Source organism: Papio anubis, chromosome 11 (genome assembly GCF_008728515.1).
Source record: "Papio anubis isolate 15944 chromosome 11, Panubis1.0, whole genome shotgun sequence".
Lineage (NCBI taxonomy): Eukaryota > Metazoa > Chordata > Mammalia > Primates > Cercopithecidae > Papio > Papio anubis.
Genome location: NC_044986.1, coordinates 15,782,772 through 15,799,043, shown reverse-complemented (window position 1 = coordinate 15,799,043; position 16,272 = coordinate 15,782,772). Strand labels below are relative to the sequence as shown.

The 16,272-nt window shown below is 48.4% G+C and overlaps 1 long non-coding RNA gene across 1 annotated transcript; it reads right to left on the bottom strand.

Moving 5' to 3' along the window:
* Positions 1 to 3,107: 3,107 nt before the first annotated feature.
* On the bottom strand, positions 3,108 to 8,915 carry LOC108580527. The gene is made up of 4 exons (XR_001891683.3): positions 8,058 to 8,915; positions 7,868 to 7,953; positions 3,420 to 3,471; positions 3,108 to 3,324 (listed from the first exon to the last, which is right to left on the bottom strand). It is a non-coding gene; the product is annotated as an uncharacterized LOC108580527 (long non-coding RNA).
* Positions 8,916 to 16,272: the final 7,357 nt, after the last annotated feature.

Here is a 16,272-nt window from a genome sequence, read left to right as displayed (position 1 = left end):
CCTGTGTCCCAGAGGTTCTAGTATTCCAGGACTGGGCTCTTTGATGAGATTCCCCCATCTTGAACTTGTAGACAACCTTTCCTGCATCCATCCATAGCTTTCCATCAGCTTCTGAAATGTGTATATGGATAGTAAAATGTTCAAAATCAGCTATGTAATCTTTCTGCCTTTGAGAGCTGAGTTAGCTAAGATTCTTTGGAGTGCAAGTGATAGAAACCCAATTCAAGCTGACTTGAAAAGAGAGAATTTAATGACTCTCATGCCTGCAGTAGCTCAACGAACTGAAGGAAGTGCTGTGGAAAGCACAGAAGCTTTGGGAGTTTCTGAGACTGGAATCAGGAACACGTTGCAGTCAGGATTCTCCTTCTCTCTATTTCTCAGCTCTGCTTCCTCTGATTGGCTTTATTCTCTCCAGCAAATTAGCTTCTTCATATTCCACAGAAGATGGCCCCTGGCATGTCTCAATTCCTTCCCACTTGGGGATGCAAAAGACAAAGCCCCTTCTTTAATTCCAAATTGAAAAATCCCCAGGAAGGACTCTGAGTGTCCCATGCTGAGTCATATCTTCCCCACTACAGCAATCACATGGCCAAGGGAGCTGCCTGCTGGGATGACCAGGGGTCCAGGCTTCTTATCTCCCCTTGCATTTTATGGGGACTGTCAGTCCTGCAAACACTCATGACGGCAATGGAGGAGGAGCAGTTGTTTGAAGGTGTATGTTATGTTGGACAGTCAAAAATGGCATGTGTCTCCAACCAGACCTCACCCATGCCCATCGTGTCTTCAACGACCACCTGTGAATGACTCCCACAGTCTCCAGCTGCCAGGTGCCTACTGATGACTACCTGGTTGGCCCACTGGTCTCCCAAACAGAGTATCTTTGGTGTCCCCAGTGGTTGTCAATGGCATCACTGCCCACCAAGTCTCTCAAGCTTCTCCCAGTTCCTTGCCTTCATGAATGGTGATACCCCACCCCTCTGCAAGGAGTTGCCAAGTCCCATTGATCTTAGCACTTTGGCATCTTTCCTAGCCATTGTTCTCATCTGCAATATTTCATTAGTGCCCCTGGCCTAAGCCACTCTCCCAGTCTCTTAGTGGATCTCTCTGCCTCCAAGGCAGATTCAGTTACTGGCTATGGAATCCCATGTAAAAAAAATCCTCATCACAGTTACATGAGTGGGATAGTGTTAGCACCACTTTACAAGTTAGGATAGTGAGCCTCAATAAATTAAGGACTTGCTGAAGAATGAGAGGTGGTGGAAGGATTTGAACTTGGGTCTCTAATTCCGAGTGTAGCATCTATTCTGGTTCTCCTCCATGCCTTAAAATAGTTGCTGAATGAATTTATGAAAGCTGGTTTTATGGTGATTTTTTCTTTTGCATCACACAGCTGTTCTGAAGCCTTTGGAGTTTACAAATAAGAGTCTTCAAGCAGTCTTGGGCCTTGCCCAGTGCTCACAAAGTGAAGGGCTGCTAAGCTCACCCTGGTATCTGGGCTCCTCTGAGAGACTTTTCAGCCCTTGTCTCATTGTGGGCACCTGAGGGTAGGGGGAAAAGCCTGTTTCCAAAAGGAGTTCAGCAGAAGAATCCGAGCCAAACGCTTAACACTGAGCCTGGCCCCTGATAATCACTGAACACTCTGAGAGGCCCCATGAGTTCATCATAGCTGGAAAGCAGAGCCCTGGGGTTGGGATGGGGTGGGGCTGAGGGTAGGGGGGCTCGCATTGTCCCGGCTGCCCCATGGAGGGGGTGCAGTGTGGCCTCCTCTGGGCTGCTTCTCCAGCTGAGGACAACTCTGTCACACGTTCCCTTCTCTGTCCACTCATTTACGTGCTCATTCTCGGGCTCTCTATGCTCCCCTCAAAAAATCTCCAAGCGAGGACCCTGCCTGTTTTCTTCTGCACCAGTGCTGGATACATGAGTAGCTGCTCAAGAAATAATTGTGGAGTGGATGGATGGATAGAATGGAGGGATGAGGAAAAGAGTTTCTAGTGAAAGTCCTGGAATGAGATATTCTGAATTATTATAACATCTAGTTATTCCACTCAAGTGGTGACGTATTTTCTACCAAGTTGACCAATGTGCCCGCATAGGGCAAATCCACAAGGACGGGCTCTGTAAACACTTACTGAAGGCTCCATGATAAAGGCCCTCCCCAGGCCCCTCCCACAGTTAAACTTCCTGCTACAGAACACTGGGCTGCTCTAATTGACCTTGAATGAGATGGTGTTTACAGCTGCGACTTAGCAGCCATTGATCTTGAATTGATTAAGCGAGCATTTTGCAAAGGAGAACTACAAGAACAGGGACAAAGAGCCCCATGCATTGAGGATTTCATGCCACCCATTCGCCCCCTTTGCTTCACACATCTAATGTGTGTGTGCTTTAAAAAAAAATAAACAAACAATGAATGAATTACTATAAAGACAGAAGAGGAACCGGGTCCAACTTTCTCTCAGCAGGAGGGCAAATTGGCTGCCCAGGGCCCTGAAAGGGCATTCCCAGCCCTCATTAGTTTTAACCGGAGGGGCCCTGTCCAATTCCCCTAAGAGCAGGCAGCCCATCAGAGCTTGGTGGGTTGGGACTTCGTCAGCGATTGTAAACTCTTTGGATCGGCTTTTTTTTGTGTGTGGCAGTTCCAGCACTTGGCAGGGCCCCCGGAAAGAGCAGAAAACTTGGGTTCTCCTCTTGGCTTTGCCTGGCTGAGCTTGACTGGCAAGACGTTTTGGGGGCCTCAGATCACTCAGCTGTAAAATGAGGGGGTTGGACAAGAAAAGTGATTTCCAAACCTTTTATTTTTTTTGTCCTGAAATCTGTTCTTTCCGCAAAGCCTAACTGGGCCACCTCTCCTGCTACAGTAAGTTAAAACAAACTTGGAAAAAAGATGAGGTGGGGAGAGGCAGCATCGTCCTTACTCCTCCCATCCCTGATCTCTAGTCTGAGAGGGGGCTTCATAGGATCCCTCAGCTCCTGCAGAATGCAGTTTACAAACCACTTCAGGATCTTATCCAGCTCTGATCGGAGCTGCTCCCCATCAGGAAACTACGCTTGCAGCAGTTAGGAATTGCACATAGCTGCTAATAGGAACCTGACAAGTGGGGGCTTACACAGATTACGGGGTTATTTATTCATTTGTTTGGTTACAAGAAGTCCAAAGGCAGGCGGCCCAGGGCTGGTACGGCAGCTGCACAGCGCCATCTGGGAGGAAAGACTCAGGTTCCTTTTCTCTTTCTCTCTCATCATCCTGGGCACATGACTACCATTTTCAAATTGGGCTCATGGTCCAAATGTGGCTGCTGAAGCTCCAGACATCACATTCACATTCTAAACAGGAAAAAGGAGGAAGGGGAGAAAGGCAGGCAGGAACATGGCAATTCAGTCTGCTCTCTTTACAAAGCTTTTCTGGGTGCACTACTCACGATTCCAGCTGTCATCTCCCTGGCAAGAGCTGTGTCACATGACTTGTTTTGGCTGCAAGGGAAGGCAGAAAAAGCTATTATTTTAAAACTCAGGTTATATTGGAATCCAGCATAAAACAAGGGTTCTGCCAATAATAATGATGAAAAGGATGGAGACTGGGTACACCCAGGAAAAAACACAACAACAAGCTAAAATCTGTCAAGCACTTACCATGTCCCAGGCAGCATGCTAAGAACTTGGTGTGAATGAGCTTATTTAATTCTCATAACTGCCTAGTAAGGTAAACTCTCATTCCCATTTTACAGCTGAGGATGTTGGGACACAGAGAAGTCATGTAACTTGGCCAAGATTCCACAACAAATAAGTGACCAAGCCGGGATTTTAACTCAGACATTCAGATGCTACAGCCCAGACCCTTCACCACCAGATTACTCCTTCATTGTGAGGACCATAAAGTAAATTATGCCCTGGACCTTTCAATGCTGTTTCAGCATCTTAATTTAATTATAATTTTATTTTGTTTTGAGATGGAGTTTCGCTCTTGTCTCCCAGACTGGAGTGTGATAGTGCCATCTTGGCTCACTGCAACCTCCGCCTCCTGGTTCAAGCGATTCTCCTGCCTCAGCCTCCTGAGTAGCTTGGATTACAGGTATGCACCACCACACCTGGCTGATTTTTGTATTTTTAGTAGAGCTGCAGTTTCACCATGTTGGCCAGGCTGGTCTCGAACTCCTGATTTCAAGTGATCTGCCTGCCTTGGCCTCCCAAAGTGCTAGGATTACTAGTGCGTGAGCCATCGCGCCCAGCCATCAGCATCTTTAAAAGAAAGGGGATACAAAGTACCCCACATGGAGTGCCAGAGCCTGCACCCCAGTTTCCTTATTGTCTTTCTCCTGGCACTAAGGCAGCAGTGACAGGCCAAACTGTCCACGTTGCATTTATGAGGAGGTAAGTGTTTCAAATACTGTTTGGAGGGATTTCAGGGGAAACATTTTCAGGGACTTGACTTACAGGAATGATTTAAGAAGAAAGATGAAAAGAGCTAAATATATATGGGCTGGCAAGTATGAAAAGAGCAAGAAAGGAAGGGAGGAAGGCAGCATAAATTAAAACATGCAGACAGCCTGAGTGTTCCAGAAATCCAGGGGAGGAGGGCCGCAATGGGAGGCAAAAGGAGGCATGACTCAGATCCAGTTGTAAAAGGAAAACACAGCAAGCCCTTGGCTCCATCCATGGAATGTGTCTCAGTGCTCACTCCATCATCAGCTCAGGGATGGGAGGTGGGGATGACCTCTGCCTTCATGGCGCTTAGGAGCCAGGAGGCAAGCTCAGTGGAAAGACACACTGTGTAGGTAGAACTCCGTCAAACACTTGGCCTCCTAAGGGGAAGGAAGCAATGTCTACACCGGGCTTTACATTTATTTATTTATTTATTTAATTTATTTATTTTTGAGACGGAGTTTCACTCTTGTTGCCCAGGCTGGAGTGCAGTGGCACAATCTCAGCTCACTGCAACCTCTGCCTCCCGGGTTCAAGTGATTCTCCTGCCTCAGCCTCCAGAGTAGCTGGGATTACAGGCGTGCACCACCACACCCAACGAATTTTGCATTTTTAGTAGAGACGAGGTTTTACCTTGTTGGTCAGGCTGGTCTTGAACTCCTGACCTCAGGTGATCCACCCAACTTGGCCTCCCAAAGGGCTGGGATTACAGACATGAGCCACTGTGCCCGGCCCGAGCTTTATATTTATAGACCACGTTGGCAACATTTTCCTCTTTTAATCATCACTATATTATCCCCATTTGGCAGATGAGAAAACGAAGGCAGAGCCAGCTTAAGTGACTTCAGGTTCAAGTGACATCACACAGCCCTAGTCAGTGACAGATCCAGGAATGGGGACAGCAGTGTTTCCACTGGTTGTATTTTCAAAAGCAGCATCTTCATTTGGCACAGAAGCTGACACAATAGGCGCACAATAAATGCCATCCCTCTTTATTTCATGTTGCTTGTAACTAAATGCATGATATGACCCCCTGTGGGTTGTGATTTTTCTAAAGGGAAATTCACTTTCAGTTTCAGCTCGTTCATCAAGAGAAACACTTACCAGTATTACCAGAAACTGGAAACGTAGTCCTCTAAGAACAAGGAGTGATGCAAACTAAATTCTCATGAACCAACATAGAATGAAACAGCTCCTAAGCTGGGATTTTATTTTCTAATCAGACTCTTGTTTGGCATGAGGTGGCCTTTCTGGGGTGTTGGTTACAGTCTATATCATGATTCATTTATGAGATTTCATTGAGCCCTATCATCTATATCCATTTTTTTTTTTTTGCATATACTAAAAGTTTCTTTTAAAAAAGCAACATCTGGTTGGGCGTGATGGCTCATGCCCGTAATCCCAGCACTTTGGGAGGCCAAGGCGGGCGGATCACCTGAGGTCAGGAGTTTGAGACCAGACTGGCCAACATGGTGAAACTCCGTCTCTACTAAAAATACAAAATTAGCCGGGCATGGTGGTGCATGCCTGTAATCCCAGCTACTCAGGAGGCTGAGGCAGGAGAATCGCTTGAAACAAGGAGGTGGAGGTTGCAGTGAGCCAAGATCACGCCATTGCACTCCAGCCTGGATGACAAGCATGAAACTCCATCTCAAATAAATAAATAAATAAAATTAAAAAAAATTAAAAGGCAACATCTTCAGCAATTTAGTGTCCTACGCCAGCATGTTGGTTAAGACTATGATGTGGCAGAGACCACTAGGGGTCTCCCAATTTTGTTCTCCTTTTCACATAGCCCGTTGGAATAAAAATGACATCTTCTAGCTTCTCCCACAACTGGGTGTGGCCTTGTGACAAGTTCTGGCCAATAGGATGTAAGGGAAGCATAGTGTACAACTTTCAATAAGTCACCTTAAGGCAGGTGACATGCCCTTCTTTCCTTCATTTCTCCTTTTTTGCTGGCTTGAAGTAGATGAGATGGCTGGAGCATGGCAGCTCTCTTGGTCCAGGAGGTAGAAATGGTGCTGCAGGTGGCAGCTTGGAGATGGCTGGTCCTGGGGACTGTGGAGCTCCCACAGAAGCCCTGAACTGCTTCCCTCCAGCTCTCTTGTACCAAGGGTCAGTAAACTTCTAGCTCTCTTGAGTAACTATTTTGGGTTTTCTGTTATTTGTAGTCAAACTTAATACATGTGATAGGCACAAGAGTCAGCTGATTTTGAGGAGGGGGAAGAGAGAATGGATCAGCTTCAACTCCACTGGTAAATGATTTGTTTCTTAAGCTGAATGGTGGGCATGAAGGTATGAATTATGTTATATTTTATGCCTCTTTTGCATATCTAAGAATCACTTATTAGATCTTTTAAAAAGGCAATGGTAGAAGCAGTGTTAGAGCAAGACCATGAGTAGCACAGAAAAGAAACAAATAGTGGCAACTTTTGGCTTCACCCAGGCTCTGCTCTCAGACTGACTTTGGAGTTAGAGTCGGAATATATCCTCTGAATAAGCCTCACGGACAGAAGAAACTAGACTTGAAAGGACAAGGGTGGGTGTATTCGTCTGTTTTAATGCTGTTGATAAAGACATACCCATGACTGGCCCAATTTACAAAAGAAAGAGGTTTAATTGGACTTACAGCTCCATGTGGCCAGAGAAGCCTTACAATCAGGGCAGAAGGCAACAAGGAGCAAGTCACATCTTACATGGATGGCAGCAGGCAAAGAGAGAGCTTGTGCAGGGAAACTCCCCCTTATAATAACCATCAGATCTCATGAGACTTATTCACTATCATGAGAATAGCACAGGAAAGACCTGCCCCCATGATTCAATTACCTCCCACCAGGTCCTTCCCACAACACATGGGAATTCAGGATGAGATTTGGGCGGGGACACAGCCAAACCATATCGGTGGGTTCAGCCTGTGGGTACCAAAGCCAGGGTTTAGAAGCAAGAAGGGACAGGGAAACGACCCAAGGACTGGGCACCACTCTTTCCTCTACCTGCCTCACACAGGATGTTCTTGCTGTAGGCAAGTCCTGGAAGTCTCTTTTGACCCCACCCTCCCACCCCATCCTGTTCTCCACCAATCGCCACCTTCATTTTAAGGGAAAAACAATATTTCAAAGAACACATTTTCATTGCAACCAGGTCAGCCAGATGTGATTAAAGTAAAACATGGACGTACCTCCCGGGCTCGAATCCTACCTCTCAGAGCCAGCCACAGTGAGCAGTAGAGCAAGCATGAGGCCAAATCAAAGGCTGGAACCCTAGAGGGACCAGGCAGACGTCTCCAGCCACTGGTATCCTCTGCTGGGATCTGCCTCAGATGCCAGAGGCTGCACTGGCTGGGGAATGGGCTTCAGCTGTAGTACTAGGGGAAGTACTAGGAACTCCTTGAACCTGTGACTCTGCTAACCTCTGGGATCAGGACATTTCGGGGAGGCTGACCTACCTCTTGCCTTGCCAATCAGGATTTCTTCCTGGGGCCGGGGCTAGGACTGGGGCCCAGGCCGCTGTGGAACACACAGTCCTTGTTTCCTGAACAGAATGGAGTTCTATTCAGCAAGAAAGAGTGTAGAGGCATGGACTGGGGAAGGGGATGGCTGTTGGGTAGGCAGCCAACAACATCTGCTACTCCTTACCTCTCCCTGCTCACGGAGGCAGGGGTTCTGGTGGAGTCAGCACAGTTAGGAAATTTCTTCCTTCCTGGCTTATTATGACGGCTTCAATGATGCAATAACTAGCCAGGGTCACACAGGAAAGGAGAAAGTGAGAGAGGGAGGAAATGGCTCCTTCGCTTCAACACTTTTGTGGCTAATGTGCGACATTTCTGTTTTCTCAAAGTGTGGTCTCTGACCATCTGGGCACCTTAAAAATATCAATTCTTGAGCTCCACACTGACCTACAGAGCTAACACATCTGGAGGTGAGACCTGAAAATGGCATTTAACAAACACAAGTGATTCTTAATATACCCTCGAGCCTAAGAACAATGGAATGAGATGCAACAAAAACGAAGAAATGTGCTCCAAGTTTTCCATTTCTCCAGCAGGGTGAATTTAGTTTTCTTATCATTTTCTTTTGGATCCTAGAGATTTGGGAAGATGGAAAATGCTGGCTTCAAAGTTAGCTCATGGGGCTAAAAAGAAGCAACTCTGCACATGAGTATTCTGTTGCCTGTGGAGCTGCCTGGAGGTGTCCTCACTGGAGGTGTCCTCAGCAAGGCCCTGAATCACCATCTGGGGAAGCTGTATGTGCTGGGCCAAGAGAGGTGGCCTGGGACACCCAGTCTGAGGAAGATGCAGGGCTGGTGTATGGGGTCACTGTGTGGCTCTGTGCATAAGTGCATGAGCGTGCCTGTGTGTATAGATGTTTGTGTGTGGGGGAGGATGCGGGGGTGGTCTTTTAAGGTTCTCTTGCAATACTGTAAGAAATATTAATTGGTCTCTACTCCTCGATAAGTGGATTTTTACTCTGGAACAAGTGACATGAAAACAGGCAGCTGAACACAGTGACTTTCCAGGCCAGGCCAGCTCCAGCCACTGCGCTCCAGCCTCGGGGCCTCAGCCTCCCCTCTGGTTCATGCTGCACGAGTGATGAGTCTGATCGTGTCCTGTCCCTGAGTCCCGGCCTCCCCACGGGCTAAAATACCCACAAGTCCTCTGGGATCTGCTCCCCTGAGTGCTCTGGCTAGTTGCTCATCTGCCTGCCCCTCTGCTCTGCCACACGGAGTATCTCGTAGTTTCCCAAATGTGTGTCATGCCTCTGTGCCACTGCTGACACTGCTTCCTCACCCTGAACTCATCCTCCAGTTCTTAAAATAGGGGCTTCTATCTAAGAAGCCAGTCCTGACCTTCTACCCAATGCAGGGATACCCACTCCCACCTTTGGGCTCCAATCGCATCGATGAAGACTTCTGTAAACCCCAAAGTGACCAAGACTGGTGTCTCAATTGATTAGAGGTTTATTTAGCTAAGATTAATGACCCATGGAGGGTTGGGGGTGGGGGAACAAATCACAGGAGCATCTGTGACCTATTTTTTTTGGGAACTTCATATTTAAAGGAGAAAGACCAAGCAGGAGGGGGTGGGGAAGGGTGGGAAGGTGGGCAGTGAGGCAGACAGATATATCCTTGTGAGGCTCTTATGAGCCTCAATAAATCTACATTTTACATGTGAAAAGAAGGAGTGGAGGAAAAAGTCAATTATGCATTGTCTTGGGCTCAATCTACATTTTACATAAGGTAAAGTAAACATGGGCAGGGCCCAGTAGCTCACACTTGTAATCCCAGCACTTTGGGAGGCTCAGGCAGGTGGATCACCTGAGGGTTCCAGAGCAGCCTGGCCAAGATGGCGAAATCCTGTCTCTACTAAAAATATAAAAATTAGCCAGGTGTGGTGGCATATGCCTGTAATCCCAGCTACTAGGGAGGCTGAAGCAGGAGAATTGGTTGAACCCAGGAGGCAGAGGTTGCAGTGGGCCGAGATTGTGCCACTGCACTCCAGCCTGGGCAAGGGAGTGAGATTCTGTCTTAAATAAATAAAGTAAATGTGCGAGAGGAGGTAGTAGAGGAAATGAGGCTGTGACCCCAGGTTGAGAAATTATAGCTATCTGTTTGGGAACAAAAGGAAGGCAGTGTTGGTGACTCACTTCCCAAGCTTAACTTCCCCTTTGGCACAGTGAGTTTGAGGGCCCAAATCCCTGCAGTTGCAGCCCTTTATTATGGGGCTCTAGGGATGTGTCTCCTCTGGCCCTGAAGAGTCCTTTGAGGAAAAGGCTTATCTCTATATTCCTTGAGCCTTCTGACCAGCAGGGTCCCGTTCAGAGTTTGTAGACTGACTGAATGAAGTGTTTCCTAGACATCTGTTTAGAGCCAGATCTGAAATGTCAGTGTTGTGGGAGAGTCTCTCCACCTCTCTGGGGGCCATAGCCCAGAGGAAGCGAATCCTCCCAATCACCACCGTCCTCTGATTCCAACAGGCGGGTTGAGGGCAGCCTTGTCCTCAGGCGTCTGGAAGCAATTCAGGAGGGGATGAGGCAGGAAGGACCAGGAAGAAAGGGGACATCATGGGACACCAAGGGGACAAAAACTTCACCATGCAGCATCTTCTCATTTAATCTTCACGAAAAACCCTCCAAGCAGAAGTCACTTTTCTCCCCATGTCACAGCGAACACCAGCTCAGTGCCCATGGCTCCACAGCAGGAAAAGGATGCCTGGTGTGGGCTAGTCTCTTTGTTTTTGAATAGGTAGAAGGTTGGGCCGGGGGAAGTTGTGACCACTTCTGAATGCCAGCTTGAAAGGGAAGCTGCTCACCTGTGTGGGGAGACAGGTCCACGTGAGCAGGAGGGCATTCCAGCCATGGGGTCACCTCCAGGATGGATCGGCCAAGGCTCCTGGGCCCCATGCCAGGCTTGCCTTACTGAGTATAGGCCAGCCTGGGGCCAGCCGACTAGTCACCCAGGGCATAGAGTCCAGCTAGGGAGGGAGAAGAATGGCCTGGCTGATTTACGAGCTCATTGTATGTAGATAAGCTGGAAGGAGCCACCTGCCTCCCCTTGGTCCCTGAGCCCTGCTGGCAGCTCTGGGTGGAGAAGGTGCTATAATGTCACCCTCGGTTCCCTCACTCTGATGGCTATTGTCTCAGGTCCGTTGAGCAGAAGAAAGGAGATCAAAGTAATTACGGGCAAAAAAAGAGCTAAATGAGGTCACTTTTCAAAGTCTAAGACTTGTGGGTTTCAATAACCTCTTCTATGCCCCAGCTTCCTTCTGGAAGCCATGTGGCAAATGCCAAACAGGCACAACCTGGGCGCTGTGTTAATACCTGCCCCCAGGCCCAGCTTTAGAGTTCCTGAATCAGCTCCTCAGGGCTGGCCCCCACCCCTCTGGCTGACTTGAGGACACAGAGCCAATTCCATGTCCCTTGGGTTTGAACCCTGGAGCTGCAACTGCCATGGCTTCTTAGAGCGGGGAAGCATCACTCACAGGACCGCTCTCTGGCCTCCTCTTCCCAGAAGTTCTGTGTTTTTCCATCAGCAGCTGCATTCTGGTTCCTCCCTCACGATGGCGGTCCTGGTCATGGCCCTTTCTTCCCTGGGGCAGGGCAGCCTGATACGACTTGAGGCAGGTTTGTTGGAATCATAAGATTCCCCCGATCCAGGAGTTTAGAAAGAAGAGAGGGAGGAGGTGAGAGGGAGGGAGAACAGGAGGATGGGCTGGGACAATGTGTCTGCGGAGGAAACTCCTGGTCGCCTGCAGGGCTCCTGGGAGAAGGGAGACTCCCGTCCAGCCTGCCCATCCCTCCTGTGTTTCCTGTTCTGCCCCTAGTTGCCCCATCACCACCTTGCCTGACTCTGCTCATCACACCCCTGAGCCCTGCCTTGTCCCCTGCCAGGAGCACGTGGGCCCCCGACCTGTGTCTACCCCCATGGAGCTCCCTTTTCCTAACACCCGGCACAAGCATGACCTAGTGAGATGCTCATGGCATCTCTTCGAGATCAGTGGCGTTCTCCTCATTCACTTTTCAGATGGCTAAGCTGAGGCTTAGAAAGTTATGATTTGTAAGGTCATGTTGGCTACTAACAGCTTAGACTGAATTGGAGCCCTGTTTGTCTGCCTCATGTTCTTAACCTTGACACCTCCCATAAACTCTTTTGACCTGTTTTGACTAAAAAAGAGAATGTTTCAATGACTAGGATTTGTTTGATTTGACCCCGGACGGCTGTAGTAACACAGAACATTTGGCTGAGTGCCTGGCACAGAATAAGCATGAAATGATTGTCAGCTATTAGAGTAATGAAAACAACTAATGATATAATAGGAACAACTTCCAATAGGGTCCTGATGTTTGACAAAGGGAAGTTTGGCCTCCACACAGTGGAGCTCTGTGTGGAGGGAAGCAGAGGTCCCCAGGGAGGGTTCTCTGCCTTCCTTCTAGTCACCTTCTGGGGCTATCTTTCCACCTCTCTCAGTGATAACTAGTGAGGTTGAAGTCATAACTCATCCCCACATCATTAGAAAGGTTCCAAACCGCTTTCATGGCCTCTGTCTTATTTGATCCTCACTACAAGCCTGTGAGGTGGGAAGAGTAATAACATTTTGTTCCCAGTTCTTGGATGGGGAAATTGAAGCCCAGATGGGTTAAGTGACTCTCCCAACATCACACAGCCTATTTGAAGCTGAGCTGGGACAAGTACTGCGAAGCCTTCCCCCTCTTTGTCCAAATGGGAGATGTTGACTTAGAGTGGCACAGGTTTTTAGAGCAGGGAAGACCCTCTGGGAAATCACCTCATCCAAGCCCTTCTCTGTTCGGATGAGTGAGCCGGAGAGCAGAGAGCGTCATGATGTGCCCAAGTTCAAAGAGCTGGCTGGCGGGGAAATGCTGAAGAGGGTTTTCCTCCTACTGCTGGTGGTGTGATATGAACAAGGACACGCAACAGCAAAGATGATGCTTGCACACACATCTGCTTTAACTACTGTTATAACAAAGCACAGAGCTCTTTGGTTCTGCTGCTAAAGGTTGCAAAAGGAAACATATACAACATGAGGCCAGGCGCAGTGGCTCATGCCTGTAATCCCAGTACTTTGGGAGGCTGAGGCAGATAGATCACTTGAGCCCAGGAGTTTGAGATGAGACTGGGCAACATGGTGAAACCCTGTCTAACTTAAAAAAAAGAAAAAAAAAGCCTGGCGTGGTGGCACATGCCTGTAGTCCCAGCTACCTGGGAGGCTGAGGCAGGAGGATTGTAGCAGGACAAGCTGCAGACAAAACCCCTCAGACACCAAGTTAAAGAAGGAAGGGCTTTATTTGGCCAGGAGCTTCGGCAAGACTCATGTCTCCAACAACTGAGCTCCCCAAGTGAGCAACTCCTGTCCCTTTTAAGGGCTCACAACTCTAAAGGGGTCCGTGTGAGAGGGTCATGATTGATTGAGCAAGCAGGGGGTACGTGACTAGGGGCTACAGGCACTGGTAATTCAAAGGGAACAGAACAGGCAGGGATCTTCACAGTGATTTTTTTTTTATGCAAATAACCGATTAGGTCAGGGGTCCGATCTGTAACTACCAGGCCCAGGGTGTGGTGTCTGCTTGTGGATTTCATTTCTGCCTTTTAGTTTTTACTTCTTCTTTCTTTGGAGGCAGAAACTGGGCATAATACAATATGAGGAGTGGTCTCCGCCCTTAATGAGGCCATGCACAGTGGCTTATGCCTGTAATCCCAGTAGTTTGGGAGACTGAGGCAGGAGGACCACTTGAGCCCAGGAGTTTGAGATGAGCCTGGGCAACATGGTGAAGCCCTGTCTTTACTTTAAAAAAAAAAAAATAGCCTGGCGTGGTGGCACGTGCCTGTAGTCCCAGCTACTTGGGAGGCTGAGGCAGGAGGATTGCTTGAGCTTGGGAGGCAGAGGTTGCAATGAGCCGAGATTGTGCCACTGCACTCTAGCTTGGGTGACAGAGCAAGATCCTGTCTCAAGAAACTCAGAACAATCCAACAAAACAAACAGACAAAAAACATGAGCATGCTAGAAAATGCAGAAGGAGACCTCTCCTGGAGAGGAGAGGTTTTGAAATCAGATGACCTGTGCTTCTCAGCTGAGTGACTGTGGGTAAATGACTTCATCCCACTGAGTCTCATGGAAATAACAACGCCCACCTCACCTAGCTATTTAAAAGATTTAATGTGCGTAAAGCACTTAGTTCAAGCTTGGGCCATAGTAGGCACTCAGTGAGTGAAGCTATTATTAATGCTGGTTAGTGTTACTATTGATATATATTTTTGCCTCCTCCAAGCATCCTGCAGAGTGCTGAGCCCAGAGAAGGCAGGAACGGTCTCTGTCTCACTCACCTTTGCATCTCTGGTGCTCAGGTATTGCCTGGCACAAAGCCGGCACTTGGTAAAGTTCGTTGGGTTGAACTCAAGACTTGCTATTCTTCATTGTTATGTGTCTCTTTGCACTTTTCCAAATCCTCTGAGTACAGTATCCCATATGAGCCGTGCCAGATGCCTGTGGGGCAGGCAGGACAGATGATGTTGTCCTTCCCATTTTATAGCTAAGGAAAATTGAGGCTCGGGGAGATGATGCTTCCTGTCCAAGTCACAGGACTGAGATGAGATGGGATGAGTCTTCAGACTCTGGGTTATGTGGCCGCTCTGTGTAAATAGCATCCTTGGGAGGGAGCTCCCCAGAGAGACCGTCCCCTTTATTAAATCCAAGGGCTTCTTGCCCATAGATTCAAAAAGGGCTTCAGAGAATGCTTGAGTGAAATTCATCAGGTCACACTGATCTTGGCCCCTCTTCCTACCCTGGCTCAGCCCTGCTGTTGAAACTGCGGTAGAGCTGGACGCTCTCAGCCCAGCAAAAAGGACCTGGGGAGCTATGCAGATTTCAGGCAGGGGCTGCCTAGAACCCTCAAAGGAGCTGGAAGAAAGAGGCCTTGCCCGGCCGCAGAAGACACCCAGGTTCTACATCCAGGCCTGGCTGACAGCCTCACTGACAGGTTTATTATCAAGTTTTACGACTTTCAAGCTTAGTCACTGCTTAAGTCAGCCTGCCCAGAAACAAACACATAGCAAAGCCCTGACCCAGATGCTGACACCAGGAAAGGCGCACCCTGCCCCTGGCAGAGTTGGTTCCTGGGGCCAAGTCTGGGGAGATAGCAAGGCTGTGGCCGGTTGAGATGTATTTTGGTGATCCACATGGCTGTCCTTTGTTTTCCTCGAGTCTCCACTACCGAGCTTGTGGGGTGTAAGAGGCAGAGGCTGTCTGCCTGCAGAGACAGCCTGACACTTACCAAGGGCATCTGATCCCCTGTTCCCCAGGCCTCCCTTGAGAACTAAGCCTCTGACATACAGCTCACACCCCCTCCTGGCTTTCAGATCACGAGTGAAAGATGGAAGCCCAAACCTTGACCCAAAGCCCTTCAATCTCAGATTCCAAGTCCCGTTGTTCCTCTGCCCACCTGCTTTCCCAGCATGTGGCCTCTATTAAAGCCAAAACTTCCCCAGAATCTCTCCAGCCTTGACACAGCACTGCAGTTCTTCCTCCCTGAGGCTGCAGCAGGCCTGGGTGGAGTGGCAACAGCCCCTCTGCCCAGCTGTGTGTGGCAGAGCCCGGGGCAGGGGTGGGGCAGGGCAATGAGGAGCCCTAACAGTGGGGCAGCCTCTCCTGGTGGCTGAGGCTGCAGGGATGTGGGGACTTGCTTCCTGCTGGTTGCTTCTTCCTCTGGTTCATTTAGGGCCCCTACTCAGGCTGGAGAAGAAATGAGGAGCCGAGTTAACTGGAGACGGGCTCTGGGCTGATTAACTGCGAGAATGTCCTCACTGATCTCCCACTGGAGTGAGAGCCGCACTCCAGCCCCTTGAATTGAAGAATAATAATCATTTCTCCTTTTTCTCTTGGGGATGTTTACCTTATCATATATAAACCATTTCCTTCATTCTCTGTCCCAACATACGCTGACATTTTATTCTACAAGTTACTCTTGCTCTCTAACTAATTATAATACAGTAAGATCTACTGTAATGCTATTAAATGGGGACTAAAACTTAACACACATTAAATGTGAGGTGGCATTCTTGAGAAGTTTTGGGGATGACTGGGTGAACCTTGTAGCTGGGCAGCTCTGGGCTCTAGAGGTCTGCTGTCAATTGTATCACATCCAAAGTTACATCATCACAAGTGTGCATCAAGGCAGGGTTTTGTGGGAGCAGCACCAGTACTTACATTTTGGACTTTAGCCCCAGAAAGTCCTAGATGTAAATCCCAATTCTGCCACTTACTAATTTTGTGACACGAGCCTATGTAGAAACCTCAATTCTGTTTTTTTTTTCATCTGTAAAATGGGAGAAATAATACTTGCT